General features: G+C 39.3%; 1 pseudogene; it reads left to right on the plus strand.

The window, feature by feature from the left end:
• Positions 1-19,746, plus strand: part of LOC128648590 (fatty acyl-CoA hydrolase precursor, medium chain-like) — a 230,976-nt pseudogene extending 211,230 nt beyond the window's left edge.
• The last annotated feature ends 437 nt before the right edge of the window (positions 19,747-20,183 follow it).

Raw genomic sequence — 20,183 nt, forward strand, 5'->3', positions numbered from 1 at the left:
TGGTCAGACTGCAGCTGTAATTTGTCCCTGGATAGTAGAACGATCACCTCCTCTGTAATGTAGGTGTTTTGAGACACTGCTGTGTAGAATTATGTACTTTTAAAATGCCTGCTATTCTGGAGCTCTGGGTTTATGCAGCCATCTTAGCTGCGGCCAAACTCCGCCCCCCAGCATGGGTGTTTTTTGGTGGTTGTAGATGTGTAACAGATTTTGGGGGTCAAAGTTAGCAAATTTATTTTAACACAAATGTTCTATTATGAATTAAAGCCCAGACCTTGTGATTATTGTAATTTATAATCTATATAAATATTACAAACTCAGAAAGACACATTTAAAGGTCACACACTCAAATACACATAGCCTCACAAAGCCATACACACAAACACACAAACATATACACAAACATGCATTCTAACACATTTACACATGCATACACACATACACTCACACACACTTCAATAAATACAGTATATGTCAAGCTGTAGAAGGAAACCAACCAAAATAAAGCACATGTAAAAGAAATGTGCTTAAAACTTTAAGAACACAGATTGCTAATCCTGTACCCACTCTGACTTAAAGCACAGAGTCTGTCAATCGTTTAGCGGAGACCATCTAGAAGAAGGTTCGGCGACCTGATGGAAAGGATCAAATTACTTTTTTATTGAGTAGAGCATTCTGCTTTTGTTAATACTTTACTCAATACCCAATGGGCAGTAAGGAAAACATCTCAGTTTACATAATCCAGGTATAGGGATGGAATCTGGATTCTGGTCAAGTCTTAGGTATTCCCTCTCTCGGTGTCTAGTTCAGGACAGGTTCAGTCAGCCTTTTTCAGTCTGATGAGAGAATCAGAGTATCTTTCAGGGAGTCTACTTTAGTCAAGAATTGCCTCCTTTGTCTGTGTTAAGAGTTTGGTGTCAAAAGAGCATGTGGTTCGGGGGGGCGGAGTTAACTGCCAGAGTGAGAGGACGTGTTGTTTGGGAGATCCTCTCTTTTTCTACTAAAACAACTAAAATCTTAGCTGAAAACTCATATTTATATGATAAAAATTGGAGACCCTATCTCTAGGAAGGTCTGAGGCTTCAGAGGGCTCGAATTGAGGATTTTGGAGAACTTTATTTACCAGTGAATAGAGCTGGCGTGTTGCGCACTTTGCTCTGCTTCCAGGAGCTGCCGGTTTGTTTGTGCCCTCCGCACCATTGGAAGTCCAGTTCCGTGGCTCAACTCCACTCTGGAGGGTCGGGGCTCTGCTCCGGAATGTCAAGATACTGTCTACTTACCATCGGGACTGCAGCTACAGGAGTCTAGAGGTATTCCAGCTGTCGACCACTCAAACGGTCACCTGCGTCCTTGGCCACGACTTACCTCCTCAATCTGCAGGCCCCAGTGTAGGCCACTGGTCCAGAACATTGGCTGAATTTGCTGACCAGCGGTGACATTGTCCAGCCGATGGTGGGGTCCGTTTGCCTGTAGGTGCGTCATCTCAGCTTTGGCGTGAACATCCACCATTTTTCGCACTTCCAGGCTGCCTAAGGGAAATAATATTACCAGCTCTGGAAGATCCTTAACGGCTGATCCTTATAAATACATGGAGAGTAAGACTCTTCTATACGCACTGTGTGTTTGCCGTGTTAATATCCCTTATACTAGACTTACTTTGCCCCTTGCTGGATTTTGAGGCCTATAAGTGGCTGACAGAAACTGTTATTTTCTTTTTCGTTCCTCTGACACCACAGTATATGAGAGAGGCCTGATCTTATTACTTCAACAAGGCAATTGAAAGCTTTAATACTGTGTTAATTACAAGAGATTGTGCCCTAAAAGTGATACCTGTCAATACTGTTGATTAACGCACACTTAAAAAGACTGTTTACTACATTTAAATTGCAGCATCATATGCTTTAAGATTGCACTGCAAATAAGTTACAGAAATAAATGGGCATCAAGTGAGGATCTACAATCAAGCTCATACTTAAAAAGGTGCCTCTTCATAATTGTTGAAGTTATATAGTGTGTTGATAGGGCTACTAGTGGTCCACTCTCCTTATGTACTCATTAATGCTAATGATATAGCAACACCTTTTCAACAGTTAGCAAGTCTCTCTTCACCCTTTCCCATTGGTCCACGTGCCCACGGATCAAACCCACTCTCCCCTTTCCCTACATAGTTCAGAAGGAACACCTCCCCAGAAGAGAGACTTTTGCCTTTTGCATTAGAGGGAACTACAAGCAAGTGCCACCCCTGCTGAGGAGTTGCTCAATTAACACCTAAGGCACTCTTAACATAAGGAATCCTCTTGAATTGACTCTCATCTGAAGTACCCCACTGGCCCCAGACCCCTTTCCTCTGATGGGAAATTCTTGAACTGTTGGTCTACACCTCTTCAGCAAATGGGGTACTAGCGTACTGATGTCTGGTGGGGGGGGGGGGGCTATGAACCACTGAGCCCTGTTTCTTTTTGTTTTTTCTTTCTCTTATTGTTTAATTTTTTGTCTCATGGAAGCCTAGTCTCACTAAATAGTCAATAGATTCTGTTGATAGATTTCCTGTGGGTCCTGTTATTTGAAAAGATCCCGCACTCATGGCGCACCTCAATAAAAGAAGGCCCAAAACACCAGCTGTTGGGCCTAAAAGGACAGTGGCGGACCATTTTCATACTATCCCTCCCTCCTCTCCAGAAGATCAGCGAGAGGAACCAACCATGTCCCAATCAGAATCTGACGCTGTTGCTACAACATTTCAGGCACTCCAGGAGGCAGCTCCAGCCACAGTGACTCCTAATTTTATCCTAGATTCCCTCAAATCCTTGCTGGCAGCACATCATTCTGCTTTTCAAACCCAAATCACAGCCTCTTTAGCTGACCTGCGGAGAGACCTCACCTCCACCACAGTGAGGTTGGATACAGTTGAGAGGAAACAGGAGGATATGGCAGTGGATCAAGCTAACATTTTATCTTATGCTCAAAGTCTAGCAGAGCAATTAACTACCCTGGAGGATAAGATGGCGGATATGGAGGACCGCTCCCGCCGCAACAATTTGCGGCTAAGAGGTATTCCAGAAGATGTAGCTCCTGGCGATCTAATTCCATTCCTGACAGAGTTCTTTGGGTGTTTGGCCCGTCCTGCTGATACTAATGAGGGCCTTATTGACAGGGCCCATAGAGCTTTAAGGCCTAGAAGTCTGTCATCTGAAAAGCCCAGAGACGTTATTGTAAGATTACATTTTTACACATATAAGGAATGACTAGTGAGAGCATCTCTTGCTAAGCCTACTCTTCCAGCTCAATTTCAGGACATTAATGTGTTTGCAGATCTTTCATACCGCACACTCCAGCAAAGGAAATCGTTTGTGGACTTTACTAAGTTCCTGAGGATCCATAACATCAAGTACCAATGGGGGCATCCCACCAGACTTATAGTCCACAGAGACAATCAACAGCATACCATCACCACTCTGGACCAGAGTCAAAAGCTAATGAAACTATGGGACACTCAGGCGCCAAGAAATTGTCCTTCAAATACTCCATGAGACCCATCAGCCCCACTCTGGGTCTCCTCTTTACAAAGAGTTTCTGATAGCCCAAACCCTATTGGTTCTGCTCAGGAAGCTGATGGTGATTGAATATAGTTTGTCTGTAAGGGTAAAATGCTTGTTAACTTTTCTCTACATTTCAGGTGCCCTTTTGAGAACTAAGGGTGAAGAGGAACAGAGTAAAAGATAAGAGAAAATGCTTTTAAAAATGTTTCTTTCAAATTTAATTTTGTTATTGCTAGACTGAAGTGTGACATGTAATATTTATTTATTTATTTATTTATTTATTTATTTATTTATTTAAGTTATGTTTTTACTTATTATTAATAGAGGACTACCCTGCTTTGATACTATCACCTCTTGACTCTGTATGTTTATTGATGCACTATGCCTTGTTCGGGTGTGAAGGTTTGTAGTTGAATGCAAAATATAAGTTTAAATAAGTTTGTCCTAGATATGTTAAGTTAAATGTAGACATATTGTTACTCATTATTACACAGATGATTTTTCTTTTCCTTGCACTCCCTATCTTGGTTGTTATCTACCACGCTGTGCCAATTTTTTATTTTTTATTTTTTTTTGTACAATGTTTGTATGTGGTGAGTGTGTGTATTTTTTTTGTGTGTGTGTTTCCATTGGTATGTGGCTCAGTGGCTTCCCCCTCTCCCTTTTTTTCTCCCCACTGGTGCTCCCTGATACCTACTCTCAACTGATTGCCAACCTGTGTTGGCTTATGGTATCTCCCCCCTCCTTAAGGTACTCTGAATTTTGTTCCAGAGGCTACTGAAGCGGTTTATCTCTTTCAAATACCGCACAACCCTGTCACATATTGTCAGGTTAAGACCTTTTCATACAATCTTCATTGAGTATTCTCTGATCCTCCTTCTTCTCTAGACTCTTTTCTTGTTTCCTCTCCTCCTCTTTACTTCTCTCCCCCTCCCCTTTTTTCTCTTTTTTTTCTCCCCTCCTCTCTTCTTCCTCTCCCCTCTCATAAATCCAGGAATCACAATGCCATATAACTGTGTTACTCAAAACATTAGGGGGCTTAACTCCCCAACCAAGCGGAGTATTTTTTTTGAGGTCTCTCTATAAGAGTAAGACCCACCTGGTCTTCTTACAGGAGACTCATTGGCTAAGGGATGCAAAAGTTCCCCTGCAATCCAAGTTGTTCCCAGTTGTGGAGACGGCAAGCTTCTCCCAAAAATCGAGAGGGGTTGCTATCCTCATCCATAAAGATATAGCGTATGAACCTATCCATACTGAAACTGACCCACAGGGTAGGTACCTAATTCTCATTTGTAAGTTGGATGGTGTGGTTTACACATTGGCCTCTTATTATGGCCCTAATAAACAACATATAAGGATGCTCCGCAGGTTTTTAAATAACCTGGACAGTCTACGCCAGGGTTTTCTCCTCATTACAGGAGACTTCAATACTGTTTGGGATCCTGTGCTGGATAAGAAATCAGATAAAAGTCTGATAAAGCTTTGGTTGATCTTTCATACAAATTCAAGAATCTCATGTCTCAATTTAATTTGTTTGACGTTTGGCGGGCTCTTAATATGACTTTGTGTGATTACACCTACTTCTCGTCAGTCCATCACTCTTATTCACGAATTGATTTTTTCTTTTGTGAACCAAGACCCCTGGATTGCATATCCAGATCCTGGATCCCCCAATGCCCATGGTCTGACCATGACCCGGTACATATCACTCTTAAATCACCACTGGAATTACAGTGTCCTCAAGTGTCGCGACTTTCGCCAACTGTTTTTTCAGACCTCGACACGGTTGCTTGTATCACTAAGGATTTAACTGAGTTTCTTCAAATTAATGATAATGGCATGGTGGATGACTTCACTTTATGGGCCTCATTGAAGGCATATGTGAGGGGGTCCTTTATTAGAATTGCGGCGGAGCAAAAAAGCGTAGAGGCGAGACATTAGCCCATCTAATGGTAAACCTCTGTAAACTTACTGCTGAGCATAAAAAGGACCCATCGCCAAGCCTCTATCAACAACTCATAAATCTTAAAATGAAAATAGTTCAACTAGAAACTGAAAGATCAGCAGTTAGACTCCTTAGACTCAAAGAGGTCTTCTATTACAAGGGCAATAAGGCCAATAGGCTTTTAGCTAACAGGTTACGTCAGCGAACAGCGGCAGCTTGTAGCCATTCCTTGAAAATAAAAGGTCAGCACATTACTCACCCGAGAGAGATAGGTACAGCTTTTGCTGATTACTACTCATCTATTTACAATCTATCAAAAGATAATGCGACCCCTCCTCTGACATTCGATAGTATAAATGACTTTCTTTCTACATTAGATCTCCCCACTACTTCTACAACACAGATGGAGGCATTACAGGCCCCTATCTCCAGTTTTGAGGTTAAAACAGCTATTCAGTCTCTTAAAACCCTTAAATCGCCAGGGCCAGATGGCTTTTCAGACCTCTTCTATAAAAAATTTCAACCATAGCTTATACCTCTTTTATTAAGATTTTTTACCAGGGCTAGTTCTTGTGGCACATTCCCTGCCGAGTTCCTACAGGCCACCATTATTACACTTCCTAAACAGGGGAAGGATCCCACTGAATGTTCAAGCTATAGGCCTATCTCACTGCTAAACTTGGACGTTAAGCTGTATGCCAAAATTTTGGCTTCACGTCTCAACCTCCTTTTAACATCCCTGATCAATTGTGATCAAGTGGGTCTTGTAAGGGGTCGCCAAGGGCCCAAGAACACCAGGAGATTGTTAAATATATATTTTGAGGCTGATAGATTAGGCTTGCCCTGTTTCGCCCTGTCGTTGGATGCTGAAAAGGCCTTCGACAGGGTGAACTGGGAATATATGTTCACTGTTCTACGACGGTTTGGTTTCCCCACTTCGTTTATAACATCTATAGCGGCCTTGTATTCTAAATGTTTGGTAGGTTTAGACTGTCTAGCTGGTGGGGAATCTAGCACACCTGAAGTAAACTTTATCCCAAAGTTTAAAGAGTTATAGTTAGTTGTAGTAGGTGGCGCAAAACAAGTTGCTATTCCCAATGTGTCTTACTGTAAATATGTGTGATAATATGTGGGCTCAATATATGTTAATGTTTTGATGAGTCCTAATTTTATATTCTCTTTTGGAAAAAAATGGATGTCGAAACTATTTAAGAAATAAATATGATCCTTTATTTGATTATGGTAAATTTACCCAATAGTAGTGATGCTAAAAGTACAGTTAAACAAAAATTATTACAATTCCTTCAAAGTTTAAAAAATGACACCGGTGTCTCTATGTATAAAAATGTACATAATATATAAAAAATAAATGAAATTAAAATAATAACGTTGAAATCTTATAATTTATACAGTTTTGGGTTTATCACAAGTTGTAATTTCTAACAGAATGTTTGTAGATACAATTTTATAGTGGATAAAACAATAGTTGCTGTATAGTTCATATAGGATACTTTGTTTCAAGTTCAGCTATGCAATTGAGATCTTATCTTAGGCAACTATATATCAAATGTAGAGGTATGTTGGTGCGATTTTTATCACACTATAATATAAGTATACAAATTAGTACCTTGAAGTGTATCTGTTTGATATCACTTTTGTGAGATAATTGCGGTTAAATAAACGCCGCTATGCCAGTGTTTTGATTAAGTTTCAAGATCAAGCTGGTGGCAGTTCTATATGAGCTGCTGGCGGTTAAATAAATGCCGCTTTGGTTTCCTCTTATTAGGTGGGCTTATCTGTTTGCTGCGAGAAAATTCACTTTTATATAAGTGTTTGGGTAGTTGTCGTGGCCACTCAGTTACCTTATCCTTTGTCGGTCAGTGACCGATCGCGCTCTTAAGGGTTTCTTGGTGGGATCTTCGTTGCGGTTAAGTGCTAACCGTTTGCTGATGTTTTTTAAGTATCTCCGGTTTTTCTATTCTGTGGCTTGTCTGTCGGTCAGTGACCGATCACGATGGTATGGTTGTTGGATAACCTCCTGATGTGGAATTTTTGCGTGCCTTTCCGGTCTGTTGTTCCCAGGTTTCTTAGATGTCGGTCAGTGACCGATCTGGGTGCTGAAATGTGGTTGTTGGGATAAGTTGAAAGTTTGTAGGATAAGTAGAAAAAGGATTTCTAGTTATCAATGTGATCTTTGCGGTTAAATATATGCCGCTCAGTGGGAACTTGAATATTTCAACTGGGTATAGCTGGTATTCACTTTGTCTTCTCAAATCCTGTGCAGGTGTGCTCTGGTATCAACATGTTTCGGCTGGACAGCCTTTTTCAAGATCTTGAAAAAGGCTGTCCAGCCGAAACATGTTGATACCAGAGCACACCTGCACAGGATTTGAGAAGACAAAGTGAATACCAGCTATACCCAGTTGAAATATTCAAGTTCCCACTGAGCGGCATATATTTAACCGCAAAGATCCCATTGATAACTAGAAATCCTTTTTCTACTTATCCTACAAACTTTCAACTTATCCCAACAACCACATTTCAGCACCCAGATCGGTCACTGACCGACATCTAAGAAACCTGGGAACAACAGACCGGAAAGGCACGCAAAAATTCCACATCAGGAGGTTATCCAACAACCATACCATCATGATCGGTCACTGACCAACAGACAAGCCACAGAATAGAAAAACCGGAGATACTTAAAAAACATCAGCAAATGGTTAGCACTTAACCGCAACGAAGATCCCACCAAGAAACCCTTAAGAGCGCGATCGGTCACTGACCGACAAAGGATAAGGTAACTGAGCGGCCACGACAACTACCCAAACACTTATATAAAAGTGAATTTTCTCGCAGCAAACAGATAAGCCCACCTAATAAGAGGAAACAAAGCGGCATTTATTTAACCGCCAGCAGCTCATATAGAACTGCCACCAGCTTGATCTTGAAACTTAATCAAAACACTGGCATAGCGGCGTTTATTTAACCGCAATTATCTCACAAAAGTGATATCAAACAGATACACTTCAAGGTACTAATTTGTATACTTATATTATAGTGTGATAAAAATCGCACCAACATACCTCTACATTTGATATATAGTTGCCTAAGATAAGATCTCAATTGCATAGCTGAACTTGAAACAAAGTATCCTATATGAACTATACAGCAACTATTGTTTTATCCACTATAAAATTGTATCTACAAACATTCTGTTAGAAATTACAACTTGTGATAAACCCAAAACTGTATAAATTATAAGATTTCAACGTTATTATTTTAATTTCATTTATTTTTTATATATTATGTACATTTTTATACATAGAGACACCGGTGTCATTTTTTAAACTTTGAAGGAATTGTAATAATTTTTGTTTAACTGTACTTTTAGCATCACTACTATTGGGTAAATTTACCATAATCAAATAAAGGATCATATTTATTTCTTAAATAGTTTCGACATCCATTTTTTTCCAAAAGAGAATATAAAATTAGGACTCATCAAAACATTAACATATATTGAGCCCACATATTATCACACATATTTACAGTAAGACACATTGGGAATAGGGCCTTGTATTCTAACCCTTCGGCTACAATTAGGGGACTTGGATTCTGTTCGGATCCCTTTGGGATCTCAAATGGAACAAGACAGGGCTGCCCCCTGTCGCCGCTTATATTTACTCTTATCATGGAACCGTTGGCTACTGCCATTAGGTCATCCCCTCAAATAACAGGAGTGGATATACATCATACAACCCAGGCGACGGCTCTGTTCACTGATGATTTGACTGTGCTGCTTTTGGACCCAGTTAAGTCCTTGCCACATCTCTTCTCTTTACTGGAGAGATTCACTTCGGTTAGCTATTATAAACTTAACGGTTCTAAAACAGAGGCTTATGCTATTCATATTCCTGAGGACACCCTCATGGAACTAAAGAGCCAATATAAATTTCATTGGTCCACCTCATATATTAAACACCTTGGTGTATTTTTGTCGCATAGCATTTCCACTATTCTTTCAATGAATTTTTCTCCATTACTGTCTGAAATAACGAAGTCCACAGAAGTGTGGAATGTACCGTCACTATCGTGGATGGGACGCATAGCTGCATTTAAGATGAGTCTTTTGCCTAAGTTGACATATCTATTTAGATCTTTACCTATTCCAATATCTAGGTCCCTGATACGCAAATTTCAACAACAATGTAATAAATTCATTTGGCGCAATAAGGTTCCTAGAATTGCCACAAGTACCCTGCAAAAACCTGTCTCTGCTGGAGGGGAGGCTGCCCCTAATATCCTTTATTACCACGAGGCTGCTCGCCTTTCCCACGTGACGCAATGGGGAATGCCAAATAATAGTAGATGGGCAGAATTGGAGCAGGCCTCGCTCCCGCTGGGGAACTATCTTGGGGATCTGATCTGGATCCCTAAGCATGCTAGACAACAAACTATTTTAGTAAATCCTATTATAGTTTCCAATTTGAAATTTTGGGACAAGATTCATAATTTACCCACAGTTGCTCCTCACCTATCCCCATCCCATAAGATTGGGGGGCTTCTTGCACTGCCAGATACTCATCCGTCCCTTTGGTCGGATTTGAGCATCATAGACATAACAGACCTATATGAGGGGGTCCAATTAATCTCATATCAGTCTTTTCTCCAGAAGTATAATCCGCCTTTACTTTTACACTTTGAGTTCTGGAGGTTACGGCGCTTCCTTAAATCATGGGGTTTTGACAAAGATCTGCTGCAGTCTAAAACCAAGTGGGAGACGAAATGGGATTTAAAAATCTCATATAAAAATTTGCTCTCATCCTCTTACCAGGATATCTTACGCCCTCCATTTTTCTATAAATCTCCACCAATAAAACAATGGGAATCTGCCGTGGGTACAATTCATGAACCACTAGCATGGCACTTGGCAATTCGACTGACCAAAAAAGCAGCCCATTGCATTACTCTCTATGAATTATTTCTCAAAGTATTATTGCAGTGGCACATGACACCGACCCGTCTATTTAAAATATCACACACTAACTCTCCCAAGTGTTGGAGGGGTTGTGACGCCCTGGGCACTCCATCCCACATTTGGTGGTCTTGCCCGGTCATTGCATCTTTATGGCAGAAAGCAGTCCAATACTGCAATTTAAATGGCATCTTAATACCAGCAACACCCAGTGTAGGTCTGTTCCATATCCACCCTACAAAGCTACACTTGTCACAAAAATTGTTCTGCATTTACTTAATCCTGGCGATTAAATTAACCATTGCCAGAATGTGGCTTCAGCTGGCCTCCCCACTCTGGGAACAAGTTGTGGATATTTTGAGATATATTAAATCAATGGAAGCATATGTCTCTCATATACATGGTTCTGAAGACCTCCATAGCTTGGTTTGGGACTATAGTCCTGTGTAGTTTTTTCCCTCAGATTATTTGGTCTCTACCTCAGACTATCTATGGCATTGTGTTATAGCCGTGACTCACAGTTTTTTTTTTTCTTTCTCCCCTCTTCCTTTTCCTCTCTTCCATCTTATTTTTCTCCTTTTTCCTCTATTTCTCTGATGTATATCCCTTTTCTCCTTATTTCTATTTAGAGATATCTTGTTAAATAGAAGATCTTTAGATATGAAACAATTTACTGAATTATTATCACTTGTTAATCTATGTACGTTTATCACAAATCAACCTTGAATTATATCAATCATATGTGGTTCCATGATTATTATGTTGTCATAAATAGATGTTATTGTTGGACAGAAGCACTGTCTTCCTGTATGACCCAAAGGACATTGGATTATGATGGGACTTGTGAGGTTTTGGTCTCTATTGGGACTGTGTTGAGACCACCTCATTATTATAAAAATTCTTTTGGATGTTGATTTTGTTTACAAAAGTACTACTGTGTAATGTTTCTCATTATGACTGTATGGCATATGTCCTAATAAAAATGTATATATTAAAAAAAAAAGAGCATGAGGTTCGATTTCTCCAGGAGTCAAGTTTCCTTTTGTGTGTGCATCTCCCTTTTGTCTTTATCCCTTAAAGGGACAGTATTCAACAATTTAACTGCATGTAATAGACACTACAATAAAGAATATTATGCACAGATACTGATCTAAAAATCCAGTATAAAACCATTTAAAAACGTACTTAGAAGCTCGCAGTTTAGCACTGTTGAAAAGGTTAGCTAGAACACCCACTGAAAGTGGTTCTATAGCAAAAAAAGGAAACACTCCCTCCCCCTTCCTCTGCATATATTAAAACATTTATTGAAAAAGAAAGATGTGAGGGGTTTGAGAATGGACAGTTTAAAAGAACAGACACTGACTAAATATACTTTAAACCTTTTCATAATTTACAGAGTACATATTCAATCCAATGTATTCTATTAGCAAATTTACTCTCTTGGCTAGTCTCCTTAGTTAAAACTTGAATGCTTTTCATGAGATCATACCTCAGTAAGTTATGGAGTGTGCACATGTGAGCTCTGTGTGGCATCAGGGTGTACAGTAATATTATACAATTCAACTTATAGAGGCCTATCTATCAAGCTCCGAATGGAGCTTGATGCCCCGTGTTTCTGGCAAGCCTGCAGGCTCACCAGAAATAGCAGTTATGAAGCAGCGGTCACAAAGACCGCTGCTCCATAACCTGTTCGCCTGCTCTGAGCAGGTGGACAGACATCGCCAGAAATCAACCCGATCAAGTACGATCGGGTTGATTGACACCCCCCTGCTGATGGTGCAATGCTGAATACGGAGAGCGTATTGCTCGCCGTATTCAGCGAGGTCTGGCGGACCTGATCCGCACTGTCTGATTAGGTCCGCCAGACCTTGATAAATAGGGGCCACAGAGAGGTTGACAATGTGGAAGACAGAAGAAGATTCCAGTAAAGAATGCAAATATAACACTCTATGTCCAGACTACCAAGGCAGAAAAGTGATGAATGCAAATAAAACATAACTTTTATTCATTATTTAAAAATGGGAAAATAAAAAAATAAAATTAAAATTAAAGGAGAATTAGTATATATTCAATCCTATTGAGCCTCATGTGTAGATTTAACAAGCAGCGAATGCTGCTTTCTACACCTAAAGTTTCAGGATTGTAAGACCGCTGCTACTTAACTTCTCCTCCACCTTTTAGGTGACGGACTGCAATCATCCCGATCAGATTGGGATGATTGACAGTGTATGCTGTCCGCATTTAGCGATGTCGGGCGGCCAAGAATCGCTACAGTGAATCATGTGAGCCCGGCACATGTTTAATCTACCCCATTGGGTAATTTTCTGTATTTATAAGACTAGAATTCAAATAACCGTATAGAAAAATGCCACAAGCTGTTTTGTTTAGCGTGATGTATTACAGCTCAGTATAATAGTGATGTTCTGCAGTTATATCATTATTAATGTGGCATGGGTCATTCCTTATAGCTTGATAAATAAATACATTTAAATGACACAACACATAGAGACACCCAGCACTCACCAGCTAGCTCACAGCTAAGATAAAATCACAACTGGAAAGGTTAGTTACCTCATCTGGCCAAATGGGAAAAGCTCAGGCACCACGTCAAGGTCCTTTCCACTGCCTGAGTCCCTAACACAGCCACACAATGCGACCTCACAAAGCCAAACAAACTGAGAACAAAGGAGGGGTGCACAGGTATATGTAATCACCCAGAGAAATCTCTGGGTGATTACATAGTAGTGCATAGACTACTCCTTCTGTGTTACAACTGATGTATCTCTTGATTTTTGTTCCTATCCAAATCTATCTGTGATTGTAGTGGGCTTATAGATGTACTACAATTGCCACACTTGAATATCCCAGGAGTAAATTATGTTTTAGTTTTATTCCTTTGAAGATGGCTGCTAGTAATTATATCTTTTAAGTTTTTGTCCGTCTATAGCCAATTGTTGGTCTGTCCCCCAAGCTAGCTTTTAAAATGGGATCAGTCATCAGAATGTCCCAGTGTTTCTGTATTATATTAACTACTTGTGGAGTTTGCACTGTATGTTGAAATTATTCTTGGCGTTTAAAGATCCGTATTTTTATATAGCAGTTCTTGTTTATTGGTGTGCAAAGCTCTATATTTTGCTCTCTTAATGCTCCTCTTGCTGTATCCTAGGTTAATTAATCTTTGTTCTAATTCTGTGGCTCTTAACTTGAATGTCTGCTCTTCAGAGCAATTCCTACGCAATCTCAGAAATTCCCGGGTTGGTAAACCTCTGACGATTTCTGGGGCATGTGCACTAGTGCAAAATAATAGACTGTTTGTTGCTGTTTGGTTTCTGTACAAATAATTATTGGTATTCCCCTCTGGATCCTTACAAATTGTAAGATCCAGAAAATTGATTTGTGTTTGATTTTCTTCATATGACAATTTGATATTTTGATTATTATGATTTAATATGTGCAGAAAATCCTGCAACTCTGAATAGGTACCTTCCCAGATAAAGAAGGTAAAATTGATTGTCAAATATAAAGAACTTATAATGCAAAAAATAAAATCCAAGAGTGTAACAACAAATTTGTCATGAACAGTATTTTCTTATGAATTTCATTCTAAAAATTATTGCACAGCCTGGATGCCCTTTTCATGATCAATTGAAGTATACAAAGATTCCACAAAGATCAGTGGTAACAGTGGTAACAAACCATTTTGTCTGATTCAAATTTAGATTCTCCAACCTTTGGAGCACTTGCATAGTATCTTGCACATAGGAGGTTAGTTCTTGGACATACTGGCGTATCTTATAATGTACATATTGACTTGAGACTATGGGGCATATGTATCAAGCTCCAAATGGAGCTTGATGCCCCGTGTTTCTGTCAAGTCATCAGACTCACCAGAAACAGCAGTTATGAAGCTGTGGCCACAAAGACCCGCTGCTCCATAACCTGTCCGCCTGTTCTGAGCAGGCGGACAGGACATCACTGGAAATCAACCCGATCGAGTACGATCGGGTTGATTGACACCCCTCTGCTGGCGGCCCATTGGCCGCAAGTCTGCAGGGGGGCGTTGCACCAGCAGCTCTTGTGAGCTGCTGGTGCAATGCTGAATATGGCGAGTGTATTGCTCGCCGTATTCAGCGAGGTCTGGCGGACCTGATCCGCACTGTCGGATCAGGTCCGCCAGACCTTGATAACTATGGGCCAGTAGGTATTCCTGGTGGTGTATGTTGATTTTTTTGTATTTTAGGTATTAAGTAGAATGTTGCTATTTTAGGATTTTGAACAGTTAAATATTTTCTTTTATTTTCAATTATTATACATTATTGAAAGCTTGATTTATCATATGAGTGTATACTTTCAAATACCCCACCATTGGATTATGAAGTAATTTAATATAAAAGCTTTGATCCCTTTAGTTGTTTATTAGCCTCTTTTAGGTACATGTCCAAGGGTTAGATTACAATGTTCCCTCCTTTATCTGAATTGCTAATTACCGCCTTATCCCTTTGTCTTAGATCCCTGTAATACCAATATTTCTATATGGATTAAAATTATTATGTTTGGGAGATCATTTTAGGGAGGGTAATATCATTGCATACAATCTCGTTTAAAATATCCATCTGAGGGGGCGTGGCCAAGCATCTAACATGGAAGGACACACAATTTGCAGTTTCTCAAGAAAATTTGGTAATCGGGCTGATTTTTACTGTCTATGGACCTTTAAATACTGCAGTGATCTCTTCTATTAGAAGAATGAGCTCGAGGTGAGCAACAGGAGCACATCTTTAGCCACATTAAAGGTCTTTCTAATTTAGTACTCGGAAGGCTGCAGCCTACTCACATGAACTTGACGTCTCCCCCCCCTGGCCACCTGGGTTAAGGGGCCGTGTACAGAGCAAAAAGGGAAGCTCATACTGCATACTTGGCCATCACTCTGCCGTTGAACTGCCTTCTAATTCTATCTGATGGGCTATGGCCCGGACCTATAGTCTGACATGGGACGCACTGGAAAAGCTACTGCGGAGTCATTACAACAGGCTAGAGCAACGCATCGAGCTAATACTCAAGGGTCAGAGATACACAGAGACAATACAAGACAAGCACCGTGATACGAAGGTGCAACCTCCATGTCACAGCTGATGCACCTACCTAACAGAGTGATTGTGGTGAAAAGGCAGCCCATTCAAAGTGAGCTACGTAGCAGCCGAGCGCACACTGAAGTGATCTTCCTGGCATGGAGGTCCTCTGGCACCGTAGCTATAAAACGACCAACACAGCAACTGAACTATCAGAGGTCCACAAAGAGACTTATGCAAAAGAAGTCTCAGATGCTTAAAAGAAAAAGCAGATTTAGGGGACCGGGTATGTCTGGGGCTAAAAGGGCTGCTGGATATACCATATCAGTCATTCTACGCTGAACTGTTAAGTGCACAAAACTGCATGAGAGCCCCATTCACAGGGGTTTGCTTGGCCGACTTGTATGCTAAGGTTTAGCAAAACCGGAGTAGGATAAGTCTGTGAGTTTTATTTTAGGGTGTGTGGTGCACTGTGCTGTGGCCCTGACTACACTGCTTACTGCGCAGCAGCCTTATTACTGAGGCTCTCTTACTATTTTTCACTTCCGTGTTGTTGGACGCAGTGCTGTGCCCCTCATCTTGCCGCCAGATTAATGAAGACTGCATGTCTGATAATCTATCTCATGCTTGTATTTGACTCGAAGAATTGCCTGTGTTTCCTAGTACCCTGCTCATCTACTATCACTTACTTATTACAATACCTCTAAAGCTTTCATATATGGAAAGATTAGCTAATGGGGTTTCAATTATTGTTTGTTAGACAGCATGTCATTGTATACTAGTGTGCATACTATAGCAGAATCTAAACATTTATGCTTGCATGTTAATCTGTTTGATTGTTTAAGTGATATGAAACCTGTATATACTATTCTGCAGGCTTGGCCATATCCATATTAGTGATGTTCAGATCTATTTGGACTGGTAAGATGAGTAACATGGATGCCCTGACACCGTTGTAGTTAGATTTAGCATGAACACAGCTGAATATAGAAGTGCAGGGTCTCGGTAACCCCCTTTCATTTGGTAATTTTTTTTCTTTACAAGAACAGCCCTAGGGCGCCCTAGAGCATACCTACAGATTCCTGAGCCCATAACATGTCTAGTAATAATATTTGTTCAGTCCTTTGCCTAGCATAAAAACAGACTGCGCAACTACCCACTTATATTGATTTATGTTTGCTTTCCCCTTGCCATGCTCTGTTTATTTGGCAGAGTTGAGTAGTCTCTGCCCTGTTCAGTAAATTGTTTGCTGAACCCTTTTCACAGTGAATGCTGAATCATATTCATGTGCCCTCCCGCACCCCATGGGTTTTACTATTTTATCTTGGACCCACCCGAGGTCCGTGTGGCATAGGAGGGTGAGTGTTGAAGAAAGGTCCATAAGTGGCCTATATCCATTTAGAACCCCCACTTAGATGGATTCATTATGGCCCAAAGAGGGCCTCTACTGTTTAACTGAAGGACTGGGGGAGAAAAAAAATCGAGGGAAGTTTCAGATTTGCTAACCTAGTATTGTACCCTTCATATTGTAATTTACAGAAGAACCGGTGTTTTTTGTGAATTTTCTGATGGGGGGCATTCATATTTTTAGGTACAAATGTGGATTTATTTTTTAAAGTAAAATGTTATCGCTGGAGCAAAAGACTCAGGCTCTCTAACATCTGGAAATTGGATAGAGCATCAATTCTCTCTCTGTGTGTCTCTCTCTCACTCTTTCTGTCTCTCTGTCTATCTCTCTCTCATATTATTCTCTCTTTAAGGCACAAATGGAAATATCTTTAATTTGGGTTTTTAGCCATCTTTTGTATCAACAATAAGTAACAAGAAAGTGTGAAAGGTTGAATTTGACGGGTTTGAATCCTTTTTTCAATCTATATTACTTTGAGCTATGCAGTTTCAAGAAATAAATACATGCCACATTAAACAGATCTGAACATATTGTGCAGAATATAGTTTATAGTTATGAATGTTTTAGGGCTATAAATGTTACAAAAAGGAACATATGCCTTATTATAATGTAGTTATAAAGCTAATCCTTCTCTATTATTTTTTAGATTCTGGTCTCCCTGTTTACTTCTATGAATTTCAGCATCGCCCCTCAATGTTTGAAAAATCCTTTCCAAATTATGTAAAAGCCGATCATCTGTTTGAGATCTTATTTGTTTTGGGTGGCCCATTCAGGGAAAAGAACATCATGTTTAGCAGTAAGTGATTTAATAATCTACTTTTAGACCATTCCTAACTATAAACATTCATTTTATGTAACATCGAAAAGCCATTAACAAAATATTTCTTCCTTCACAAGCTCCAGCCACTGATCAGGAAAAGTCCTTAAGCAGAACAATGATGAAATACTGGGCCAACTTTGCTCGACATGGGTAAACTAATTCTTCCTCTCACATTTAATTTCATTTTACTTATTACTAATAATTGTGTACTGTAATACTCATAGTATCTTGACACCGAGAACCTTCTTTTTTGCTTGTGTCACTGACTCATCTTCAGTTAATTAATGATATTTTGTCTGAGTTTCATCAAAATACCTACGTATTTAGAGGGGTTTTTTTTTAAATCCATCAGAAAAATCTTATCACATGATTTACAAACATTACCATACACTGTAATGAAGAATTATGAAAAAGTTAATAACTTCAGTGTATTAAAATATAATCCTTACTATACTCATTTTTGGCAACTTGACTATAACAACACGTTTTCTCACATTACACTTCCACTCCTATTTTTGTATGCCTCTATCATACTAGCCGACTTCACCCATATTTCAATATTACCAGTTCCACTATGTCAGCTCTGACTGCCTATATACTGCAGAATAAAATACATATTGAGCATAACCTACAAGATCTTTATTAATGATGTGAAGAAGGCATATATACATGGGAGAAAAATTTGCTTCAGTCATGCCAATAGAAGTCTTAGGCCAAAATAAACTTTCATGATTCAGATAGAGCATGTCATTTTAAACAATTTTCCAATTTACTTTTATCACCAATTTTGCTTTGTTCTCTTGGTATTCTTAGTTTAACCTAGGAGGTTCATAGGCTAATTTCTTAGACCTTGAAGCCCACCTCTTTCAGATTGCCTTTTAACAGTTTTTCACCACTAGAGGGTGTTAGTTCACATATTTTCTATAGATAACACTGTGCTCGTGCACAAGAAGTTATCTGGGAGCAGGCACTGATTGCTTGACTGAAAGTCTTTCAAAAGATCTGAAAAAAGGGGCAGTTTGCAGAGGCTTAGATACAAGATAATCACAGAGGTTAAAAGTACTATATTATAACTGTGTTGGTTATGCATAACTGGGAAATTGGTAATAAAGGGATTATCTATCTTTTAAAACAATAAAATTCTGGTGTAGACTGTCCTTTAAGAACCTTCTCCATAATGTGCAGGCCCTGGCAGTCACCGCGCTAAGCCTTCTCTTAGCAAGGTCGGGGGTCTGTGAAGAAGAGGTGTATTAGCAAAAACAATTTTTTTTTTCCATCCTCTACAATTTCTTTTCTACATTTTATTATGGTAACATTGCAGCAACATAAGCCAAATAATTTCATTTTAATGCAACTCTATTTATTGCCTGATTATCATCAATGCAGAATCAAATAACTGTTGAATAAGAGCGGCATGTGTCATTTGCAGTTCTATTTCAGCCATGGGATATTCAGACTGAGCTAGAAAAAGAAATAAAAAACATTGGGATGCAACATTGTGACTTCACAAAAAAGCCATATTATCTCATGTGTTCTCCATATTCAATGATGCTTCTTAATAGTCTTTAACTAACTTCTTAAATAGTCGACTATAGATTTGTCTCTATTTTGTGTTCACTGTATCTTATATAGATGATCAAACTATGGTTATTACTATTGTTACCAAAAATAATAATATTTCCTCTGTTATGTACAGTGACCCTAATGGACCTGGTCTTGTAGAATGGCCGGCGTATGATGAAGAGGAAGATTATCTGGAACTCAACTTGAAACAAAAACCATTCAAAAAGCTGATAGAGAAAAGAGTAGAGTTTTGAGACCGTTTCACTTCCTGACAAAGATTGGATGATGCAGGAAGAGAAAGAAGACCACAGAGAACTTTAAATATATAAAGGATTTGCTTTATTCATGTTAGAATTCCTTTATAATATAGTGATACAATGCAATGTAAGCTCATGAAACTGTGTATTTAGTTATACATTTACGTTACTACCTTATATTTCAGTTAATAGTTTCAGATTAAAGACTATTCATAAGATTAATCTGTTCTTTAATCTTTCAATAACCTCTTTAGTTTAAGTAAAAATAAATGTTCTACTACTAAATATTTGATGTGCATCTTTTATATGTCTACCCTTACTGTTATTCTGCATCTTCTGTTTTCTACACCTCATTGTGTTGTCATCTTTTCCCAGTAACCAAATTTCATTCCAGAATGTGTTTGTTTCATGTCCTCCTGTCGTTACCTGAATTTGCTTGTGAGTTGCTGACCCTTGTCTGAAAACTATTGTTCACGACCCTGGTTGCCAAGAAAGACTTGGTTTTTTTTTTGAGTGGCTCAAGCATGAATTGTTGTATCATAAGGATGAATTGTTGTATCATAACTTCCCTGAGACTATAAAAGCATTTATATATTACTGCATT

Source organism: Bombina bombina, chromosome 1 (assembly GCF_027579735.1).
Source record: "Bombina bombina isolate aBomBom1 chromosome 1, aBomBom1.pri, whole genome shotgun sequence".
In the NCBI taxonomy this organism is placed as follows: domain Eukaryota; kingdom Metazoa; phylum Chordata; class Amphibia; order Anura; family Bombinatoridae; genus Bombina; species Bombina bombina.